The 25294-nt window shown below is 40.0% G+C and overlaps 1 protein-coding gene and 1 pseudogene across 5 annotated transcripts in view; one reads left to right on the top strand and one right to left on the bottom strand.

The window, feature by feature from the left end:
• TRMT9B (tRNA methyltransferase 9B (putative)) overlaps positions 1–25294 on the top strand; it is a 70950-nt gene that overhangs the window by 17599 nt on the left and 28057 nt on the right. For all 5 annotated transcript variants that reach the window (XM_072776250.1, XM_072776249.1, XM_072776252.1 and 2 more), the window contains exons 2-4: positions 17162–17319; positions 18858–18960; positions 19357–19554. The gene's annotated coding sequence lies outside the window, so the exon portion shown is untranslated. The remainder of the gene's footprint in view (positions 1–17161; positions 17320–18857; positions 18961–19356; positions 19555–25294) is intronic.
• On the bottom strand, positions 22081–23728 carry LOC140604764 (large ribosomal subunit protein uL30 pseudogene; annotated as a pseudogene).

Below are 25294 nucleotides of genomic sequence, written 5' to 3'. Positions count from 1 at the left end.
CAGACATCTGTTATTAGTAAGCAGACTTGTCTGTTCTTTCACTGTCCTTGAATTTTATGCTCTGAGATCTATTTTTTATGTAATCCTGTTTGTAATCTGTCTTCACTTTTTATTTCTAAAGTAGCATCTGATTGATTTTTATATTGTACTGTATTCTCTATCACACAAGACAGTAAAGAGAGCAGGTTGACAGTAGCTCACTCCACCTAGTACTATACACTTTCCCAAAGCACACTGATGGCTCTGCCTTGGGTGCAGGGCTCCTTCCCCGTGAGCGTGAGCTCCACTGCTCACATCCTGCCCACTGCCTTACCCAGCCTTACACATCATTGAAATAGAAGAGTTGGTTGCCCTCACCTAGTCCTTTTTGAGCTTTGCAATATACTTCAGTGTGTTAGACGTTTACCACAGCTGTCAATATTAACGCTATTCCACAGATTGGGATCTTAAAAAAATCCAGCCGAGTTTAGAAAGTATTTGCTACAGGAAACTATAACCTCATTTGGAACGTGGAATAGGACTTGGCACCAAAGTTTTTTATTAGATTGCCCACTGTCAGCCACTATACACTTGTCCAGTGGGGAAATGTGTTTGAGGATTGGCATAAGAAGAAATTCAAGTCTGGCACAGGCTGCCAATGCTTGAAAGTTATGTTGTACTTTGGGGACATTAAAGCACATTTCCATGTGAACATAAGAGTCTTAAAAGAGGAAGGGCACTTTACATCTAAGAGGAAGTAACAGAGACCTGGAGAAGCTGAGTGACTTGCACAAGGTAATGCGCCACTGACAGACCCAGGCCTGGGCTTGGTTCTCCCAATACACTCTAGCATTTTTCGTCACACCAGAATGTTCTGAGTTCTTCTTCTGAAGTTTTATTAGTGAGGTTTCATGCATTCAAGCCTCAGTTTTCAAGCTATTTTACTGACTGACTGAATGTAAAGGCAAAACGCACTGCTGCACTCTCTACTCTCAGTACACGACTGCCTCACTGCTTCATTTCTGCTCACCAGACATGTGGAGATTCTTGCACACCATGTGATTCAGTGCCAGTAGCCGGGCGCCCTACAATTTCACTCGCTTGCAACACCATCTACCTGGAGGTAGCCTCAGATGCCACAGGTGAAGGGTTCTGTCCCATAAGACTGCTGCCTCTCCCCCACATCGGACGCCAGGTACGAGGCCAGCTTGTCACCTGCGCTGCTGACTGGCTATACATCAGCTGTTCCCACAGCCCCCTCCTTGGATTAGGTTGATTTGCTAGAGCAGCTAACAAAACTCAGGAAAACACTTTACCTACTGGAGTCTCAGTTTATTTTTAAAAGATAGAACTCAGGAACAGCCAGACGGATGAGGTACATAGGGCAAGGCCCGGATCTCGCTAAGGCCCCGAGCTTCTGTCCCCTTAGAGTTTGAGGTATGCCACCCTCCTAACATGAATGCATTTCTTGTCCACCAGCACAGAAGCTCTCTAAACCTCACCCTTGGGGTTTTTATGGAAGCACAGTTGATTAAATCATTGGCCACTGATGTTTGAACTTCCCTCTCACTGCTCTGGAGGTCTGTCTGGGGGATGGGCCTTAGGTCCTACCCTCTTCTCCCCTGACAACTGGCCCATCCTTAGGGGCTTTCCAAAGGTCACCTCATTAACATAAACTCAGATGTGGGTGAAAGGGGCTTGGTATTGAATAATAACAGAAGATACTCATTTCACCTTTCAGCTCTGGAGCTATTTTAGGAATTGCTTGGAAAAAACCTATTATAACAAAAGATATCCCTAGGACTCTTTAGAGTAAAGTTCAAAGGTTTTAGGAGCTATGTGCCAGGAACAGTGGTTGAAGACCAAATAAATAATGACTATCTCATGGATAACATGTCCTAACGTACAAGAAAAAAATTGGAGAAACCCCCACTTACAAAATTGCTTAATAAGACAATGAGGGAAAAAGGCAGAAAAAAGATATTGTTAAGAATTTCAGAGTAGAGATCCACTATTTATTTTCCCCTGAATATACTTGCATGTGGTTATAATGTTTATCTATTATAAGCCTATTTTCATGACCGAGGTTATTTTATTTTGTGTTTTATCTTTGCATTAAATATTTCCTATTTATCCAATGAAGATGACAGGCACCTGCCTTCTGCCTGGTTGTGTTCAAAGTGCCATGTGTCTATGTCAGTGGACCCAAAACTCCTGATTCTGTGGTGTTTACCAACTACATGGGTGAGGCCGGCCATAAACAACTGTAGCAGGATGTGGAAATGAACTTTGCTTGTTTTCACTTTTTGCACACAAGTGCAAAAATACAGTAATACCACTCCAGGGTCAGGTCCGAAAAACGGAAACTACACTAGTTAGGTTTGTACAGGAAATCTGATAGAAGGGACTGGTTAAACCGAGGTTAGAGAGCTTTAAATGCGAAGTGGGACAAATAGGGTCTGACAGCAAAAGCAACTGCCATTGCCACTGTGTGTTGGGGGAACTAGAAGAGGGATATGGGCTTATCAGAACCTGGCAGCTTGGAGGAGGGCCCTGGAGCTGGGACCAGACCTTGGGAGCTCAGAGGGGGCCCGTGGAGTCAGGATCAAGACCTCTGAGAAGGGGGCCCCCTGTCAGCTAGTGCTGATACCGGGGTAGGCCCCTGGAGAGATGGGGTACAGATCTGTTGGCAGGAGTGCTGCTCAGCCGCTGTGGTATCTCCTCAGGGTGCACAAAGGGCTGGCTTTGGGAGAGTGGGAAAAATCTGAGCCCTAGCCGACTGCCACCAGAGACAAATGCTGCTGTCAGGGTAAAGGGCTGTTGCCGGGTAACTCCAGCAGGAACAGGAAGCCACCAGAAGGAGCTGCTCCCCTCTCCCTCCTCTGCCTGCCAGGCTCCATTTGATGTGCCCAGTCTGCAGAGCCCCTTGACAAAGTAGACATGCTGTTTGCAGAGCCCCCACTTCAGGACACAGAGCAAGGTGGAGAAGGCTGTGGAGGGACCCTCACTTAACCACGGTCCTGGTCCCAAGGGCTGCAGTTAGGCTCATGCTATGAAATTCCTTGCTAGATTACCCAAGCAGAACCGCAGAAGTGGTGGAAACCTGTTGTTTTTAAGAACTGTACTACAATATACATAACATAAAATTTGCTAACCTTTGTAAGTGTACAGCTCAGTGGCATTCAGTACGTTTGCATTGTTGTGCAGCCGATCTCTGGAATCCTTTTAATCCTCCTGAGTTGAAACTCTGTGCCCATGAAACAGTAAGCCCCCACCCCCTGGCAGCCACCATTCCACTGTCCCTCTGGACTTGACTACTCTGGGGACCTCAGATAAGTGGGTCAGATAATACTTGTCCCTTTCTGCCTGGCTGTTTCACATAGCATGTCTACAAGGGTCCTCTGTGTTAAAGCATGTGTCAGCATTTCCTTCTTTTTTAAGCCTGAATAATATGAAATCTGGTTTTGTGACCCTTAGGCCAAACCATGTTGAAGAACTGGGATGCTGGGGTGAGGATTTATTTAGAGAGAATTTTGTGGCACACTGTGGATGTCACCTTACCCTGTTCTCCCTCCTCCAACCCCCTCCTCCTCCTCCTCCTTCTTCCTCCTTCCTCCTTCTCTCTCTCTCTCTCCCTCTCTCTCTCTCACACACACACACACACACACACACACCATCTTGGGAAAAGAGAGGAAGATGTTTCTCCCATCCTCAAGTCAAGTGGCAGAGCTTTAAGGGGGACCACACAGAAAGCTTGATCTGTGGCCCTTGTAGTTTAGAGGGCACAGCAGTCTGGGGTCAACCCTACACCTGGAAAATACAAAGATTGATAGAAACAGAGCAGGGGATATAGGTATTGTTTGGGAAGTACTGGCACTCTCCCTGAGGATGGATCAGAGGTGTTTTCCTTGGACCAGATGTGGGCCACACAAGATAGATGCTGTTGGCCTAGCTGCTAAATATGGCCCCATCTAGATGCCTGACAAGATGGCAGATGAAAATGTGGGAGGCGTAGCGCTGGTGACCAGCTGCTGAGAGTCCTTGTCAGCTGCCAGCGGGACAGTGTACTCCCAGAGTCTGCGGCAATGAGGGACTACAAGGAACCAATGAAAGTGTTCCACAGAGGCCACCAAATGGCCCATGAAATAGAGAAGCAGCCTTTAGTTCCCAGCATGCCCAGCGATCACTCACACCACTTCTAGTCAAAAAGGGACTTTTCTAGCTCCCTGACATCACCTTGCTGGCTGTCTCTCCAACCACTCCAGCGCTGGAAGGTTTGAAGCAAGGTGGACCTGGGAGTAAGGGCGGAGGTCCAAAAAAAGATACCCCTGCGCTCCACCTTCATTCACCATGGCAGCAGGCCCAAGCCAGAGACGAGAAATTTCAGATTGGCGTGCAACATGGACTTGATCTTACACTGGACAGGGAATCTCAGTTGCAGAAATAAGGGTGTTTGTGAACAAAGCAAATTGGACAACAAGAGCAGTAGAAGTATGAGTGCCACAGAATTAGGTTTCCAGGGATACCACGTCACCTACAAATCCCACTTGTTCCCCAGGACAGATCTGAAAATAAAAGTTCCAAGTGTCTGGCAAAGGCTGTGGGCAGCAGAAGCGTCATAGTCTGCAGTCAAAGCAGTGACTTGGGGTTGGTGGAAAGTGAATGGCCCTCCGATGTCACTGGGTTGTTGGTGAAACAAAAGCATTTTACCACTTTGTTGCATGAAAGAGGGACAACAGTGGCAAGGCTTTTTTGTTTTTTGTTTTTGTTTTTTTTCCTGAAAGTAGCTAAGCTGACTATGCCATTTACTGGGTCCAGCATTATGGTCTAGGTGCTTTATGATCAGTGTGATGATGGAGAATTCAGCAATAAGAGGGAGGCCAAAGAGTAGACACAGCATTTTTTAATAATCCTGCCATAAAAAGCAGAGAAAGTAGGGCCGAAACTGGATAGTGATCTGTGGTCATGCCTGGGAGGGTTCTTTTTAGGTTAAGAGATATTGAAGCATATTTTTATATTAATGGGAAAGATTTAATAGCAAAGGGAAAATTGGTGGTTGGGAAGAGAGGGGAGAGAATTGCAGGAAGGAAGCTGTTGAGCTGTCAGCATATAGCTGGTGGGTTTGCTTTATGGGTAAGTATGGACAGTTCATCCCTTGTCTCTCTTCGAGGAGAAAGGAGTGTATGATAACAAATGCAAGTCGGTCAGCAGATGTACTTCTGAGCCCATGGAAATCAGAATGTTCCACAGCCCCCCAAATCAGTTTACTTCATATGGATATCAGATATTTTGTTGAACATATAACTGTTAAATATATGTAGACCTCAGGATAAAATTTAGAGCTTATCTGGGACTATGTCAAATTTATTAAAAGACACAGTCTTTGGGATGCCTGGGTGGCTCAGCGGTTGAATATCTGCCTTTGGCTCAGGTCGTGATCCCAGAGTTCTGGGATTGAGTCCCGCATCGGGCTCCCTGCATGGAACCTGCTTCTCCCTCTGCCTATGTCTCTCCTCTCTCTGTGTGTCTCTCATAAATTAATTAAATAATTAATTTAAAAATCTTAAAAAAAATAAAAGATACAATCTTTTCTGCACCAAAAGACACAATCAAGGGTGAAAAGGCAACTTATAGAATGGAAGATAATATTTGAAATCATGTATCTGATAAGAGGTTTATATCCAAAACACATAAAGAGCTCCTACAACTCAACAACAACAAGGAAAAAAGGAAAAAGAAAAATCATTAACTAAATTACCTGACTTTCAAAATGGGCAAGGGACTTGAATAGGTATTTATTCAGACATGACATAAAAATGGCCAACGTGCATATGAAAGATGCTCAGTATCACTAATTACTAGAGAAGTGTAAATAAAAACAAAGAGATATCACCTCACACCCATTAGGGTGGATAATATTTTTAAAAGAGAACAGAAAATAACATGTTGGGAGGATGTGGCACCCTTCCAGACCATCAGTAGGAGTGTAAAATGATACAGCCACTCTGGAAAACAATATGGAAGATCCTCAAAAAATTAAAAATAGAGCTACCATATGATCCAGCAACCCCATGTCTGGGTATTTATCCAAGAAAATGGAAAGTAGGATCCTAAAGAGCTTTTTGCACACCCATGTTCTAGCAGCATTGTTCCAATAGCCAAAAGGTGGAAGTTACCCAAATGTCCATCAACAGATGAATGGATAAACATTATGGTGTGTCCATACAATGAAATATTGTTCAGCCTGAGAAAGGAAGGAAATCCCTGGATGAAACTTAAGATCATTATGCTAAATGAAATAAGCCAGTCACAAGACAAATACTGAATAAGCCTACTTATATGAGGTATCTAAAACAGTCGAGCACTCAGAAGGAACGGTAGTTGCTAGGGATTGGGGCAAGGGGAAACAGGGAGTTATTATTTAATAGGCATAGAGTTTTAGTTTTGTAGGATGAAAAAGTTCTGGAGATCTGTTGCAGAACAATGTGAATATACTTCACACTACTGAGTTGTATACTTATACATGGTTAAGATGCTAAATTTTATGTTTTTATCACAACTAAAAATTAAAAAAATATTTTTAATTTACAACTTATTATTTGCCTCTTTCTTCTTAAAAGTTGTGAATCCAGCAAAAGCTATTTGGGAACATTCATTCCTTCACTTGGCAATTGTCCACCACCACCAAATTTGTCAGATACAGTAAGAGAGATTATGGATAAAGAGATCAGAGGCAGGAATGATCATTGTCAATACAGAGCTGAAAGTTAAGCTGGAGGAATTAGACAGAAACAAATGATTATAATAATGATTTTTCAGTTCTGTGTGATCCATGGTTCCTGACCATAAGCAACAGAAACTGACACTGATGATCTACAGGCTGATTAGGAATTTTTTTTTAATTTATTTTTTTATTTATTTATGATAGTCACAGAGAGAGAGAGAGAGAGAGAGAGAGAGGCAAAGACATAGGCAGAGGGAGAAGCAGGCTCCATGCACCGGGAGCCCGACGTGGGATTCGGTCCCAGGTCTCCAGGATCGCGCCCTGGGCCAAAGGCAGGCGCAAACCGCTGCGCCACCCAGGGATCCCTGATTAGGAATTTATTGAAAGGCTATGGAAGTCATAGAAAGTCAGAGAACCAGACTTGGAAAGTAAGTGTACCCTAGAGCAGCTCCAGAACTTAAGACTCCAAGGTCTAATTGTCAGTTTGACCAGGACCCATGGCCACCAACGTAGAGTCCTACTGCTGTACTAGGTTCCACAGCCATAGTAATCCCTGGAGTGTGAGAACCTCTAAACCTGCAAACCCAGAGCCATAGCAACAGAGAGAAAATATTCAAAAAATCATTAGACTAATTATTAGTGGCATTGCTCTAAATTTTCACTTCACTCCTATACATGTTTCCCAGACCCAAGACCTACAGGAAAAAAAAAAAAAAGAGTGTCACATATCACATACATCAGAATAATGTATACAAGCCCCATCTCAAAGTCAGAGATATTGTTTCCCACGTGGACCTCAATTGAGTCTTTCTTAGGCCATTCTACCTTTAGAAAAGGCTCGAGGTTTCTAGGTGTTTGGGTACCTGGTAAGGTTAGTGATAGGACATCATTTATTACTTCTTTCACTATAGGGTAAATCTCTTGGTGCAAAGCAATGTTGTGTGAGATGCCATATATTTGTTTCATTAACACCATGTGAGGCCCCTGGAACAGACTAAACAGTGACCACCATCATGCTGGTGGATCTGTGTAACACAGGGAGGACCCGAGGGAGCACAGAGCGGTGAATCTATCCAGGGGACAGGAGAGCCTTCACAGAGATAATTACGTCTCTCAGGTAGTCTAGGGGAGCAAGGTAATTCCAGACAGACAGGACAGATGAGCTAAAAGCATGAAGACAACAGATGTCTAAAGCATTCATTCAGAGAAGCTCACGTCATAGAGAGAGCAGTGCCACTAGATAAGGAGCTTGTCCTTGACTGTAAATCAGCTAAGTCACTAAACCGGTTCCTTTATCCTTTATCACGGCAAGAGTTTCTTTCTTTTCTTTTCTTTTTTTTTTTTTGTATATTTTTTTATTGGAGTTAGATTTGCCAACATATAGCATAACACCCGGTGCTCATCCTGTCAAGTGCCCCCTCAGTGCCCGTCACCCAGTCACCCCATCCCCCTGTCCAGCTCCCCTTCCACTACCCCTTGTTCGTATCCCAGAGTTAAGAGTCCCTCATGTTCTGTCTCCCTCTCTGATATTTCCCACTCATTTTCTCTTTCTCCTTTAATCCCTTTCACTATTTTTTATATTCCCTGAACGAATGAAACCATATAATGTTTGTCCTTCTCCAACTGACTGACTTCACTCAGCATAATACCCTCCAGTTCCATCCACGTCTAAGCAAATAGTGGGTATTTGTCGTTCCTAATGGCTGAGGAATATTCCATTGTATACATAGACCACAGCTTCTTTATCCATTCATCTTTGATGTAAATCAAGGATTGCTTCTTTTCATCGAGAAACTCTTGCTGTAAATTGCTCTATGCTACCCAGGACAATTTACAGTAAGAGTTTCTCGATGAAAGAAGCAATCCTTGATTTACGTTCTGCTGCCAAGTCCTTATCTTATGGTAATGAGCAGTTTGCTGACTGACTACTTTGAGTGGAATATCATAGCGGAGAAATGCTGGAGGGTTGGCTGGGGTCACATGGCAGAGAGCTTCATGTGACATGTTGAGGTATTTGGACTTTAAGTCTGAAGAGAAATGAGACATGACCATGAACATGCTGTTGGGGTTGAATTTCAGGAGCCTCACAAGCTGTGAAGCTGGGGGGACTGGTGTGGCTCGAAACCATCATATTAAGCTGGTCCCCAAACTCAGTTCTTTATTTCAGTGTTGGTTTGTGATCAATCTGTAATGGAATGAGAAAATTAAAGGAAGTTTAGTCAGTTTCTCACAATGCTTAATATTATTCAATTTTAAAGAATTTCTTTAGGGACACTTGGGTGGCTCAGCGGTTGGGTGTCTGCCTTTGGCTCGGGGCATGATGGGATGGAGTCCCACATCTGGCTTCCTGCGTGGAGCCTGCTTCTCCCTCTGCCTATGTCTCTGCCTCTCTCTGTGTCTCTCACGAGTAAATAAATAAAACGTTTAAAAAAATAAAGTATTTATTTAGTTCAAAATTATGGCCTCCCAACTTCTGTGGGGGTAAATTATCCATTCATCTATGCAATTATGGTGACAGTAAATAATAGGCTTTAAAAATGTGTGTATGTGTGTGTCCTAGCCTTCAAGTAAAGAACCAACTTGTCCCTTTGGTTCTCCAGATGTCCCGCTGAGATTTGGTCGGGGAGGGTTGTATCTACGAAATCCAAAGAGTGGGAACTCCAAGCTGAGACAATGAGAGGGGAGGTGTGAGGTCATAAGAGGTGAGATGTAGGTGGAATCTATAGGATAGGATGCCAACAGTTCAGATGTTACTATACTTTGTGTGCATGTGACTCTTTCCCTGAACCTCAAATATTCAGATTTGTTTTCACAAAAACCCCATGAATACCAATTTGGGTCAATTGTATTATAAATACATTTTATGAATACATTATGCATCTTCATATGTAGCTCCTTAATTCCATTCTTAAAAAATCATCACACGATGTCTCATTTTATATCGACACCATTGTCCTCACGTAAAACTCCTTCTTGGACAATGATTTGACAGTAAGATGATTGTGGGATTCCTCGTCACTTGACCTGCTGAAACCTTTCCTAAGCGGAAAGAAGATGGGCCATGTTCTGCTTCTCCCCTTCACATGGGTCATGTGTTGCCTTCTGTTACATCAAAATAATCTCCTTCCAAGCTGCCTTTCTGGACATCCTGTTGCCTTTATCTTAACACAGACCAGAGCTGGTTTTGTCAAATTGACACCAGCAGCTAAATGCCTGGCGAAGCAGGGTGCTATATTTTCATTTTTCTTAAATCTCATATTTGACTTCCTGGCAGGCTCTAATCTCCCAAATCAAAATGAACTGTAATAGAGTTCAATGAATCTGGTCTAGTCATTCATTGTCTGTGGAGGAGCAGCCTTGGATAACAGATCTCATCATCATTGTGCTGTGAGTTCTTAGCTTGACTTTGTATTCTCCTCCTGTCACCACCCTCCCCCTCATACACTCATGCTCCTCACCTGGCTGATAGGACCTTCATTTCCTTCACTGAGATTTTGGAGGTAGTATCCTGAACCTAAATAGAGTCAATTTAGACATGTAATCTTTGGATTACTCTCAAGGAAAACAAAATATTCTCAAAATATTCAGTCTTTCTCCTAAGATGTACTTCCCTCATGTTTTCTGCTTTCTTTCCACATGCATTTACACTGGGGGTGAGGGTGAGGGACCTGTAGACCCTGTTGGGATTACAGAGAGGGTGATATTCTCCAGTGCTCCATATTATATAGTGTGAAAGGCCTGAGTTTGTTCTGCTCATGAGATGTTAATTAGAAATGCTGTTCCTTTTTCCTACCACTTCTACTGTACTCTCTCTGGTGTATCAGTAAGGGCTTCTGTGTAGGGTAAAGAATATTCATTAGAACAGCATCCTGTTTTACTCGCCTCATTATGTAGATGGAATAATACTCAGAGTGTCGCTCCAAATTATAAAAGCTAATCTTGCTTGCTATCTATATTTTTTCATCAATAAATCATGTGCTTGCTTCCTACTATTGTCATTCAGCGGATGTTCTGTTTTACTTTTGTATCAGCCTGTAGCTTCTTGAGAGGAGGGAACCACCCATTTTCTGCTCCTCTCAAAGCTACCAAAGCTACTGTTGCTTAGTAGGGGCGGGCAGTCAGTGTTTGTTCCATTAAATTTAATTATGGTAGAGCTCTAATGGCAGCACATGGATAGCCTTTTCTCTAATACTAACATGTATGAGGGTTAAATACTAGGGATCCCTGGTGTTCTAACCCAGTTCCATTTCTTAACTCTGCATAATTTCTTTTGATTTAATTCATTCCAGTGGTCCTAACTGCGAAGACGTAGGATAATGATTTTTAAATGATCTTTCGTCCAGCCTGTGCTCTGCAGCTTCCAAGCCTATCCATCTTATTTTGTTTATTTTGTTGTCTTCCAAACATGACAGGAACAATATATCCAGCCCCGAACTCTCCCTCTGATCATTCCCTCCGACCAGTGGACCTTAGCACCATCTAAAGTGGTATATTTTTTATTCTTCTATTCCTTTCTACACATATTTATAAAATAGACCTTTATTGAACACTGAATAAATTGCAATACCCAGCAAAGATGCAGCCATCATAAGCTACTTTGTCCCTATTTGGAAAATGCTACAATCAGAGAACATAAGGAATATATAGGCACAGCCCGTGCCAGTACATGAAATATAAATGAAATATAACATGTTACTGATCATGGCATTTCAAAGTCCGTTACCAACATCTAGTCCTTCTTGTATCCGATTTCCTGCACATGCATAAATCTTTTTTCAAAAAAATATATTTTATTTATTTATTCATGAGAGACACAGACAGAGAGAGAGGCAGAGACACAGGCAGAGGGAGAAGCAGGCTCCATGCAGGGAGCCGGACGCAGGACTCGATCCTGGGACTCCAGGATCATGCCCTGGGCTGAAGGCAGGCGCCAAACCGCTGAGCCACCCAGGGATCCCCCATAAATCTTAAGTAGGCTTCTTTGATATAGTCACATGTGTTTTAAAATTGGTTTATCAGTTTATTTAGGGTCATTACCAAAGTTTCATTTTGTTTGCCTTTCATTCTCTCCCACTTTGGTTTTGGATGGTGGTGGTATATCTTAGGATGTCAGTATTATTATTATCTCTTCCTCTTTGACATGCTCTTCATCAGTCCCTCAGTCCTATTAATTTGATCCTTTCTTCGGTATCTTGGCTATTGTAAATAATGTTGCTGTAAACACTGGGGTACATGTATTCCTTTGGATTAGTGTTTTGGTATTTTTTGGGGGGTATATAGCCAGTAGTGTGATTACTGGAGTATAGGGCAGTTCAATTTTTAACTTTTTGAGGAATCTCCATACTGTTTTACACAGTAGCTGCACTGGTCTGCATTCCCCACAATTGTGCAAGAAGGTTCCTTTTTCTCCACGTCATCCTCAATACCTGTTGGTTCTTGTACTATTGATTTTAGCCATTCTGATAGGTATGAGGTGTTATCTCATCATAGTTTTGATTTGCATTTCCCTGATGATGGGTGATGTTGAACATCTTTTCAGGTGTCTGCTGGCCATCTGTATATTTTCTTTGGAGAAGTGTCTGTTCATGTCTTCTGCTCATTTTTTAATTGGGATTATTTTTTTGGGTGTTCAGTAGTGTAAGTTCTTTATATATTTTGGATACTAACCCTTTATCAGATATATTATTGCAAATATCTTCTCCCATCCATGGGTTGATTTTTAGTTCTATTGTTTCCTTTGCTGTGCAGAAGCTTTTCATTTTGACATAGTCCCAATAGTTTGTTTTTCTTTCCCTTACCTCAGGAGACATATCTAAAGAAGTTTTGCTATAGCTAATGTCAGAGAGGTTACTGCCTGTACTTTATTCTAGGGTTTTTATGGTGTCACATCTCACATTTAGGTCCTTAATTCATTTTGAGTTTATTTTTGTGTATGGTGTAAGAAAGTGGTCCAATTTCATTCTTTCGCATATAGCTGTCCAGTTTTCCCAGCACCATTTGTTGAAGAGACATTTTCCCATTCGATTCTTTCCAGTTTTGTTGAAGATTAATTTGCCAGATCATTGTGGGTTTATTTCCAGGTTTTCTCTTCTGTTCCATTGATCTATATGTCTATTTTTGTGCCAGTACCATACTGTTTTAATGACTTCAGTTTTTTAATAGAACTTGAAGTCTGGAATTGTGATGCCGCCACCTTTGCTCTTCTTTTTCAAAATTGCTTTGCTTATTCAGGTCTTTTGTGATTCCATATAAATTTTAGGATTATTTGTTCTAGTTCTGTGAAACATGATGTTGGTATTTTGATAGGGATTATAAGTGTGCAGATTGCTTGGGGGTAGTATATACATTTTAACAATACTTCTTGTTCTTCCAACTCATGAACATGGAATATCTTTACATTTCTTTGTGTCATTTCAATTTCTTTCATCAGTGTTTTATAGTTTTTCAGAGTATAGGTCTTTCACCTCTTTAATTAGGCTTGTACCTAGGTATCTGAGTATTTTTGGTGCAATTGTAAATGGGATTGTTTTCTTAATTTCTCTTTCTGCTGCTTCATTATTAGTATATCGATATTCAATAGATTTCTGTACCTTGATTTTGTATTCTGTGAGTTTACTGAATTAATTTATCAGTTCTCGTTTTTTTTGGTGGAGTCTTTAGGGTTTTCTGTATAGAATATCATATCGGCAAATAGTAAAAGTTTTACTTCTTCTTTACCAATTTCAATACCTTTTATTTCTTTTTGTTGTCTAATTGCTGTGGCTAGGACTTCCAGTACTATGTTGAATAAAACTGGTGAGAATGGACATCCCTGTCTTGTTCCTGACTTTCGGGGGAAAGGTCTCAGTTTTTCCCCATTGAGGATGATGTTAGCTGTGGGTTTTTCATATATGGCCTTTATTATGTTGAGGTATGTTCCTTCTAAACCTACTTTTTTGAGAGCACTTATGAATGGATATTGTACTTTGTCAAATGCTTTTCCTGCATCTATTGAAATGATCATATAGTTTATATTTTTTCTTATTAATGTGATAAATCACGTGGATTGACTGCAAATATTGAACCACCCTTTTATACCAGGAATAAATTACACTTGATCATGGTGAATTCTTTTTTTAATGCTTTGTTGAATTTGGTTTACTAGTATTTTATTAAGGACTTTGCATCTGTGTTCCTCAAAGATACTGGCCTGTAGCTGTCTTTTTTGTGGTGTCTTTTTTTTTTTTTAAGATTTTATTTTTTTTTGAGAGAGCACACAAGAAGGGGGAAGGAGAAGCAGACTCCCTGCTGAGCAGAGAGCCCGATGTGGAGCTCAATCCCAGAACCTTGAGATCATGACCTGAGCTGAAGGCAGATGATTAACTGACTGAGCCACTCAGGTGCCCCTTTGTGTGGTGTCTTTATCTGGTTTTGGTATCAGGGTAATTCTGGCTTCATAAATGAATTTTGAAGTTTTCCTTCCTCTTCTCTTTTTTGGAATAGTTTGAGAAGAATAGATATCAATTCTTCTTTAAATGGGCTAGGTGGGTGATGTGTATTAAAGAGGGTACTTGCTGTGGTGAACACTGGGTTTTGTATATGTGTGATGAGTCACTGAATTCTACTCCAGAAATGAATATTGCACTGTATGTTAACTAACAAATTTTAAGTTAAAAAAACTAAAGGGAAAAAATATTAAACAATAAATATTTCGTAGAATTGGCTTCTGAAGCTGTCTGGTCCTAGACTTTTGTTTGTTGGGAGTTTTTTGACTACTGATTCAATCTCCTTGCTGGTAATTGGTATATTCAAGTTTTTAATTTCTCTTGCTTCAGTTTTGATAAGTTACATGTATCTAGGAATTTATCCATTTCTCCTAGGTTGTTTAATTTGTTGCCAGGTAGTTCTTCATAATATTCTCTTACAATTGTTTGTATTTCTGCAGTGTTGGTTGTTTTCTCCTCTTTAATTTGTAATTATATTTATTTGAATTTTTTCTTTTTGTGTTTTGATGAGTCCACCTAAAAGTTTATGAATTTTATCTTTTCAAAGAACCAGCTCCTGGTTTCCTTTATCTGCTCTACTATTTTTTAAATTTTCTATATCATTTATTTTTGCTCTAATCTTTATTATTTTCTTTCTCTGGCTGGCTTTAGGTTTTGTTTTCTTTTTCCAGCTGCTTTAGGTGCAACGTTAGGTGTTTGAGATTTTTCTTGCTTCTAAGGTAGGCCTGTATTGTTGTAAACTGCCCTCTTAGAACAGCTTTCACTGCACCCAAAGATCTTTGTTTTCATTTTCATTTGTTTCCATGTATTTTTTGAAATTTTTTTTGATTGACCCATTCATTGTATAGTAGCATGCTATTTAACCTCCATGTATTTGGGTTCATTTCAGACCTTCTCTTGTGGTTGATTTCTATTTCATAGTGTTGTCATTGGAAAAGATGCATGACATGCCTTCCGTTTTCTTGAATTTGTTGAGACTGTTTTGTGGCCTAACATATGATTTCTTCTGGAGAATGTGTCAGGTCCACTTGAAAGGAATGTGTATTCTGCTGTTTTGAAGATGGAATGTTGTGAATATATCTATTAGATTCATCTGGTTCAATGTGTTATTCAAAGCCACTATTTCCTTATTATTTTCTGTTTTGATTATCTATCCATTGATATAAATGAGGTGTTATAGTCCCCTACTATTATTGTATTACCATTGATTACTTCTTGTGTGTTATTAGCTGCTTTATGTATTTGGATGCTCCTATATTAGGTGCATAAATATTCACAATTGTATCTTGTTGGATTGTCCCCTTTATTATTATGTAATGTCCTTCTTTGTCTCTTGTTACATCTTTGTTTTAAATTTTATTTTGTCTGATATAGGTATTGCTACTCTGGCTTACTTTTGACACCCATTTGCATGATAAATGTTTCTTCATTACCTTACTTTCAATATACAGGTGTTTGTAGGTCTAAAGTGAGATGTCTGTAGACAGCATGTAGATGGGTCTTATTTTTTTATCCATCCTGTCACCTTACATCTTTTGTTTAAAGTGTTTAGTCCATTTATATTCAAAGTAATTATTAAAAAATAAAAATGAATTTAAAAAACCAAAGTAATTATTAATACATATGTGTCTATTGCCATTTTATGATTTGTTTTGTGGTTAATTCTGAAGTTTTTCTCTGATCATTACTTTTTTTCCCCTCTTTCATGGTTTCCTGGTTTTCCTTAGTGATATATTTAGATTTGTCTTTGTGTATTATTACTCATTTTTGATTTATGGTTACCATTAAGTTTCTAATTTAACCTCTTCTGCATGTAGCAGTCTATATTAAATTGATGGTCATTTAAGTTTGATTCATTCTTTACTCCTTTCCTCTGCATGTTTTAGGTATATGGTGTCGCATTTTACATCCTTTTATTTTGTGAGTTCCTTGACTGATTTTTTACAGAAATATTCATTTTTATTGCTTTTATTTTTCCTACTTTTATACTGTCAGTTTTGGTCTTTTCTTTTCACTCAAAGAGTACCCTCCAATATTTCTGGTAAGGCTAGTTAGTGGTCATGAACTCATTTAGTTTTTGTTTGGCTGGGACACTCTATCCCTCCTTCTATTCTGAATGATAGCCTTGCTGGTTGGAGTATTCTTGGCTGCAGATATTTGCCATTCAGCACTTTGACTAGATCATGCCATCCTCTTCTGGCCTGCAAAGTTTCTGCTGAAAAATCCACCAGTAGCCTTATGGGGTTTCCCTTGCATGTAATTGTCTTTTGTATTGTTTCTCGTTTTGTTTATTGACCCCTTTATCTCTGCTATTGTTATTCCTTATCTCTGTGTTAAGGGTCTCACTCATGTCTTCCACTCTTTTCTCAAATCCAGGGAGTAATTTTATGATCATTACTTTATATTCCCAAAGGAAATTTTTAAAACTTCAATCAAATTTTGTCATTTCTCCTGTTGAAATAATTCATGGTTCCTCATTATGTTCAGGTAAAATCCAAACTCCCTAGAATGCTAAACTAAGCCCTGGGTGTTCTATTACCTACTCTTCCAGACCCACCTGCCCTTTCTTCCTCCCCCAAGATGGAGAGTTAAGAGTGTGAACTCTGGAATCTAACTTTCTAGGTTTAGATCCTGGCTCTGCCACTTCCTAGCTCTCTAACTTTGGAAAGTCACTAATACTCTCTGTGCCTTGGTTTTCTTACCTGTAAAATGGGGTACATACTAGTTCCTGTTTTGTATAGTTATTGCATAGATTCTATGAGTTAACATATGTTTCATGCTTAAAACGGCCCAGATAACAGTAAATTATGAGTGCGTGTGTGCACATGTGTCTATTACTGTTATTAGTTTCCTTGAAGTTCATCAAAAAGAATATAATAGGTCTTGTTTCTTTTTTTTTTGCATATGCTGTTTCCTATGCCTAGAAACACCCACTCCCCCTTTATCTGACTACCCTCTGTCCTCTGAATTCCAGGTTGGATGCAAGCCTTGCATAAGAGCCTTCACTGCATCTCCCTGCTACAGGCTAGATGAATTTCCTGCCCTATGTGCTCCTGTAGCACCTGTGCACACCTGGATCAGGATATTCATTACACTGGATTTGGTCCTTGGCATTTGTGGTTTTGAAAACTTGTAAGTGACCTAAAAGACTATGATGTTTAGTAATTTGTAATGGGGTTAATTATAAATATCATAAGATTATTAGGATTAAATAAGGTACAGCTTAAGTTTGGGGGTTTAGAAGCTCTCAGGATATATCCATCCCCAAAGTAAAGTTTCTGCCATATTTTAATTTTCTATTTCTTTGTATTGTTTCCCATATTAATTTTTGGGCACATTGTTTTATCTCTACCTCTAGTGTCTTACATGTGCAAGAGGCTTAAATAATATTTGTTGAGTATAACTGAATGTGTAAAAGAACAAATTTTACAGAATTTTTATTTATCTCAAAACTGGCTTTGCCCCTAACCCATAAGTTGAGGTGCTGACCCTCTTTAGGAAATACACATATGGCTAATCTCAATTTCAGAAGGTATGAGTTACAAATCTTTGCCCTAGGAGATGTTTTACCATATTCAGGAGAAAAGGAGAATACGTTTTTTAATACTAACTACTCCAGAGATATAAGGCTAATACTGTAAAAGGACTCATCTGAATTCAACATTTTAAAAGATATACTCTTATTTTGTCTTTGCCCAGCAACTAATTGGAGAAAATAAAATGATTCATATATTTTCAACAGGGGACAATTTGGATCATAATTTAGTAAATATAAAGAAAGTCAATTATATGTATATGTGTTGAAGCTATGATTTGGGCATATAGAAAAGCTTCTTCACCCCTGCTCCCACCCAAGTAGCTCACAGATGCCTTCTGCACTGTCTACAATTCCTTTCATTGGCTACTCTTACTGACTCATCTTCAGGAGCATATCTGAGAAGGTTCATTCATTTAGGTACTAATTCCTGAAGGAAAGGTACATAGCCCAGTTGGCACTCCACTGAGTGCCTAGCTCAGGGTATGCAAGCATGGATCCAAGGAGAAAGCATTTATTTTCGGGACAACATGGGGGCTCAGTGAACAAGCATCATCTCCTTTACAATAAAGGCTCACTCTAAAATTGCATGAGGGAAGATGAGATCCTATGACAAATAGCTCTTTCAAGACCCTTCTTAAATGTGCTTCCTAAAAGGTCAACTCTTGGGGGTCCCAGTGATCATATACCTGATATGATTGAGGGACAACTGGGGTTTAAATGTATAGGCATATTCTGAAGACCCAAAATAAAATTTCCAAAGCACACCCAGATCAGTGATTCTTAGGTAGGGACCAAGATTAGTGTGGGATGGAGAGCAGGGGAGGTTAGGGGAAGCTACCTGCAAGCCACCCCACCATCCTGAGAATCACTATATATAAGAGGTACGGTTTGTGGCAGTGAAATTTACATACAAAGAATCTGAAGACTAGGGAACATGGTTGAGAACTGTGATCTAGATATAAGGTCTATTTGCTTTATTTACAGATAAGGAGTCAGGTCCTAAGGTTTTACAGAATTGGCTTTTCCTACCACACCAGGCATCTCTCCAGATTTCATTTTATACCCCAAGACTTCTACATTACAAAGTGCTTTTTGGCATACAAGGCCCATCTTTTTTTTTTTTTTTTTCTAGTAACGAAGAGTCTTCTGATGTGTTTCATGACAGACCCAATGTATTATGAAAAAAGAAAATAAATGTGCTCAATGAAGAATAAGTAGGAGTACTTCTCAAAGTGGTATGGAAGTAACTGATATTATGAACAAATATTGAGTAGTTAAATTGTACTGGAATGCTTTAATGCAGTTTAGTAATATTGTCTTAAGTAGTATACATTTGTTTCCTTAAACCATGGGATTCAGAGTTGACTCTCAATGCTTGTAATTTTTCTAGGAACGAGATGAGATCATTCAATGTAATTTTGGGAGAAAGTACTGTATATTTTATAGAAAGCTTAGGAATTAATTCAGAAATAGCTCTTACAGTTCTGGCATACTCCACATATTCACAGCTCTTTCTAATCCCTTCATCCCTGGGTAATTTATGCATAGGTCAAGAGGTCAACCTGGGCTGTAGCTGGTTCAATATTTGCATTATGTAAAATGACATCTAGTGTTTGTGTTTTTCCGAATAGGGCCTGTGTTCCCTTCAGAGACTCATGCAAAGTGCTTCATCATGTGAAGGACCCTGCTGTTTGATTTAACTCTACTGTTTTTCATTTACATTACACTCTAAGAAAGTCATGAGCAAAAACTGTCACTCTCTGAGGGTAGAAATTGCTATGCTTCACAAAGACAAGAAGTAATTTTCCTGTAATCACAAGATGACTCAGGTTAGTAGCTTTCAGCTTTTACTGCAATTCAGATAACATGAGCATGTTGGGATACTGTGCAAACCTCATTAGTCCCAATCCCTATAATTTTAAATTTATGACAATGTGATACAAAGCAAGTTGGAGTTTATTTTTGTATTAGGTGATAAAAAGAATTTGAAAATAGTTGTACAGGGTACGTTAAAATGACCAGAATATACCTACTGTTTTTTAGAGAGCAAAATACTTTTCTAGTAGTTGAAGAGCATTATTGTTAAATGACGGTTGTTAGCATACAAAAGTTTGCAGTATAACCTGTACTTGAAAATAATATGCAGATGTTAAGTTTGAAGGATCATGGATTGAAAGGTAAAGAAAAAAAAAGACCAACCTATGTATTTTATGATTAAGTCTTCAAACTATCCTGACCAACTCGAACTGTTATGTTAGAATTGCAATTTGAGTAGGTCTTTAAAAATTTAAAGCAGAGTTTTATGTTCTCTTTTTTAATATTGTGTCTTCTGTGGCATTTATAATGGGAGAATAATTTATAGTGCTTGTGTTTGCTTTTAGATACAAAGCTGGGACTTCTGCATGCCTGGGGTTATATGGAAAACAGGTCTCGGCCAGGGCAGGAAATCATGAAATAAAAACACAACCAGGAGAGCTTGGTCCTAGCCCTGTTTCCTCTGAGTGCATGTTGGTCCTCAGCAGGGCATTTATGATTTCTGACCAAAGACTTGAGGACCAGTTTGTCTGGAGTAAAGTCCTGTTGTCTTGCAGAAGGAGCTAAGAAACAGGTCATCAATGCATTGGTTCTACGGTTAAATGTTGGGTGACTGCTCTGTGTTCAGCAGTATCCTGAGCACTGTGAGATAGACAAAGACAGATCACAGACCAGTTCCTGCCCTCCAGGAGCTTCTAGTCTTGTTGGGCATGTATACAAAGTTGAGAATTCAAGATGGCACCATGAGAAATGTTTTAAGAGTGATACAGATAATAAATATGCAGAATACAAAAAGAGTGGGAATGCTGGATTGTATCTATGGCTTCCCATGAAGTCTTTATGGAGGAGGAAGAAGCTTGCTAGACTTTGAAGGCCAGGTAAGATTTTAGAAGGGGGAAGGGGATGGAGCATTTCAGATGACAGAGAACAGTCTATTGGCTTTAGCAAAGATCTGAATGAGGAGCTGTATGAGATGCACTCAGGGGAGGAGATCCAGTTAGGGGAGGAGAGGACTTCAGGTAGAAGCTAACAATTTGAGATATGGTGGTTCCAGGATATAAGACTAGGAAGATAGACTGGGACCAGGTTGTAGAGGGCTTTGAATGCCAGCCAGATTGAGGAGTACAAGCTTCTTCCTGCAGAACATAGAGACCTCTGAAGGGTTTTCAACCCTATGAAATGGCTATTATCCATTATCTGGAAAATTATCCAGAATTGGCATGGAACAGAGATTCTAAATTGCTTTCCTTGGGTTCATGGAAGAAAAGTGACAAGCTGCAGCCATCAAGCCAGTAGTAACACATGTACTGTGTGATCCCTGCTGTCATTTTTACCACAGGAACATACAGTGTCTTGCATTATGCAGCAAGTGATGATTAATGGAGGATGGTGCAAACTCCCACCTTTATGGATATATGAGATATGGGGAGTGGGAGGAAGGCAAGGGAAACAGAAAGCCTGGAAACTGTAAAAGCAGCTCAGATATTAGGTTGTGGTGGTTACAGAAAGAAAGGGGAAGAAACAGCAAAGATGGCCATGGTAGTACCACAACTCTGATCTCTTAGGCTAGTGCTGGTTCCTACATGACCCTGCCATCCCAGGATGCTCTAGTACCACAAGCAGTGGCAAGTCCTGTCAGGAACTCAGGGCCACAGCGTGACTCTTCCACCGTGGCACCCCAAGGTGCAAGCTGTGGTCATGAAGACACATCCAAGTCTTTAATAAAGTCTGTTGGCAGCAAATACCAAACATACTTCCTCTGACATGAAGGACAGGTTTTGGGGCAGCGTACTAAGTAGCTAATGGAAGAAAGAGCTACAAACGAAACCTCAGGAAAGGCAACACTTGGAAGGAACCTGAAGATCTTTACTTTAGGGTTGTGCCATTAGTGATTTGATTCCAATGACCTCTCATCAGTTTTCCAGGGGAGTATGAGACACTCGGGAGGAGACCCACTTAGGGGAAGAGAGGTCTTCAGGTAGAAGCTGACAATTTGAGATATGGTGGTTCCAGGATATAAGACTGGGAAGATAGACTGGGACCAGGTTGTAGAGGGCTTTGAATGTTGAATTGAGGAGTACAAGCTTCTTCCTGCAGAACATAGAGACCCCTGAAGGGTTTTCAACCCTATGAAATGTGATCCCTGGGGAGAGAGAGTGACTGTCCCCGGCCTACAGGACCGGCAGGCCCCAGCATCATGTGGTGTCTGAGCTGGGAGCAGTTCCTCAAAGGAAGGGAGGATAAACAGAAGTTTTAAAAAGTATTTAATCTTGGGGCACATGGGTGGCTCAGTGGTTGAACATCTGCCATCAGCTCAGGGCATGACCCTGGGGTCCTGGGATTGAGTCCTGCATCAGGCTTCCTATGTGGAGCCTGCTTCTCCCTCTGCCTAGGTCTCTGCCTCTCTGTGTCTCGAATGAATGAATGAATGAATGAATGAATGAATGAATAAATAATTGTAAAAAATAAAAAAATAAAAAGTATTTGATCTCTGCAGCACTCAGAGATGGTTGCCGGATGGTTTAGACAGTTAAGCATAAACAGGATGGTTTAGTCAGTTAAGCATAGGACTCTTGATTTCATTCAACTGAGGTCATGATCTCAGGGTTGTGAGATTGAGCCCAATGTTGGGCTCCTTGCTCAACCAAGAGTCTGCTTGGGATTCTCTCTCTCTTCCTCTGCCTCTCCTCCTTCCCCTATCCCCTTCTCCCCACTTGCTCTCTACAAGTAAATAAATAAGTACATTAATTAATTAATAAAATAAAATGTATTTAATTTCTAAAATGTCTGGGATTGCAAATAATGATCATAAGTATACGGCCTCAGGTTTGGGGAGAGATCAGACATTCCACAGAATCTCGAATTTCCAAAATTATTTTTCACACCTACCTTTGCCAGATCCTCTGCTCTTTCAAACTAACGTCTTACTGTTTAAAACAAATTATTGCTGGAAATTACCTCCAGCAATACTTCTGTGCCTTCATGCTTTGGGGTTCACACGTCAGAGTCCTTTTTCCCTCCCTCTCTCCCCTTCCTTAGCAGTCAGATCTTCAAACACGTCGGGTGACCTGAAGTGATTTGATTGCTATGCCTTGGCTGTGTTAGAATTTTCAAGTTTGCTACTCTCCCTGAAAGGCAGGTTAACAGCGTTGGTTGTTTGTTTTCCATTTGAAAGTAGTAATTTATTAACTGACCAGATTATAAAAATAATCATGGGAGATATCTTAGTTCTTCCTCCTAATAAGCCTATTGATCTGGTCTTCCCTGTTCCCAGCATCTCCACCATCTACAAAATAGGTGGTGGTCTTTTTCTTCATACCCCACGTGGAAAAGATAATTTGAAGGGCCATAAAAAGTTATTTGCTTCTTTGAACTGTTTTCCAACAGTTTAGATCCCGTGAATCAGATCCTCCATGCAGATGATGCCCTATTTACCAAGAGATCAGGCAGTCAGTGTGTCATCCGTCAGGACAATTCGCTTCTTGTTGAACTATGCTTGTAGATCAGTTCACTCACTGACTTCAGGTTTCGGTCCCCCCTCCTCAGGCTATATATGGTTCCACAGTCCTTAGCATGTTAACGGAAGCCTTGTTGAGCTTAACAAAGGTGCTGTTGTAGGTCTGGCAAAGGCAAAGAAGCTGCAACACCTTTCGAACCTTTGGGCTCACACCATTGATACTTCTGATCCTGATGACAAATGCCAATTTGGGTTCTGCAGGCACGTAGAAGTTTCCAGCTTTTCTTGCCATCTTTGCCATTCAGATCTCAGTTTTGTACATCTGCCTGTATTCCTAGTGGTAATGCTTAGCTTTTTCATAGATAAACTTCCTCCTTGCCTTTCAAAGCATCTTTTGGGCAAACTTTTTTCCTCAGATGCTTGATCTTCAACTCTGTGACATTCCTTCACTTTTTATTAAGGGTTTCTGACACTTCAAGAACCTTCTTTTTCTTCTCTTCTGCACCCTCCATGGTTCCAGCCAGAAAAGAGGTGTTTGGGATTTTTAAAAAATATTTATTTATTTTAGAAAGAGAGAGTGAGCACAAGCGTGAGGGACAGAGATAGAGAGCATCTCAAGCAGACTCTGCACTGAGCACGGAGCCTGATGCGAGGCTTGCTCTCATGACCTTGACATCACAACCTGAGCCAAAATTAAGAGTTAGATGCTTAACAGACTGCTCCACCCAGGAGCCCCAGCAGGGCTTTAGGAAACATGGTGGATTGCCCAGCTTTGGTCAGTCTTTGAAACTTCTTATAAGTACAATTTAATTGAATTCTAAGGTGAGGATCCGAATTTCTCCATGCATTCATTTGGTGATATATTATTTTACATACAAGCAGGGCTCACAGACAATTTCCTTTTTAACAATTTCCAGTTACACTGGAAATGAACATAATATATTAGACTCCAGCATACCACAATTCTAGACTTCTAGAGCAAGGGTTTTTAAGCCTCTTTGGTGTTATTTTGAACTTCAATTTTTTAATACAAAGGTTCAAGCAAATTTCAGTTGTAGTTACAAGTTGTCAGTGTTATTTCTATTAATGATTAATGGTAATACATTCTATGAACAATGAATATTAGAATGTAAATAGTTCTGAGCCCTAATGGAATATATATAAAATTAATTAATAAAATCATAAAATTACATATTTTATCACTTCTTCCTTATTTTTATCCCTATAAAATTAGAACTCTTAGATTTTTGTCTATTTTTCCCATTGCTATGTCTTGCTTCTTTTACCTTAACATATAGGAAGCACATGATAATCATTCAATATATATTTGTTTTCCTTTTTTCCCATCCTTCCTTTTTCTTCCCCTGGTGTCTTTCCTCTTTACCTCATCATTCCATTTTGCTTCTTTAAAAAGAAAAACTGTAGGGGTATTTGGGTAGCTTAGTCAGTTAAGCATCTTGACTCTTAATTTTGGCTCAGGTCATGATCACAGGGTTGTGGGATCAAGCCGCCTGTTGGGCTTTGTGCTCAGCGCAGAGTCTGCTTGTCCCTCTACCTCTGCTCCTCTCCCTACTGTCTCTCTCTCTCTCTCTCTCTCTCTCTCAAATAAAATCTTTAAAAAAGAAAAAGAAAAACTGTATTAGCATATATTTTTGGCTCCTTCTTTGTTTTTTGGGGAACCCTGTTTCTTCTATTATGTATGTGTTGTTCAGGAGGTTAACCGTCCACCTTTCAATTAGGCTCCACATTGCTGTTTCCTTGGTTCTAAAGCTTATAAATATTGTGAAATCGTTCTGAAAGATTTTATTCTCCCATAAGCTCAGCAGGTTTTTCCAGTAAGTGTACTTGCAGAGAGCCACAGAAACAGCTGCCTAAACATTCCAGCTGATCAACATAGGAGTAATAAATCAGGAAATTTCAGTTTGTCCAAACATTTCTAAAAAGGCATTGAAGTATCTGAGAATTATCTTAATGAGTAACAGTCACAATAGAACAACAAGGTAATTAGAGAATGATGGTAAGTAAGAGTAGGACCAGCGTGCTGTTATAGGCTAAAGGTAAGATAGCACCCTTCCTGG

Source organism: Canis lupus, chromosome 15 (genome assembly GCF_048164855.1).
Source record: "Canis lupus baileyi chromosome 15, mCanLup2.hap1, whole genome shotgun sequence".
Taxonomy (NCBI): Eukaryota; Metazoa; Chordata; class Mammalia; order Carnivora; family Canidae; genus Canis; species Canis lupus.
Note: the sequence above shows the minus strand (reverse complement) of the source record. Positions and strands in the feature narration are given on the sequence as shown.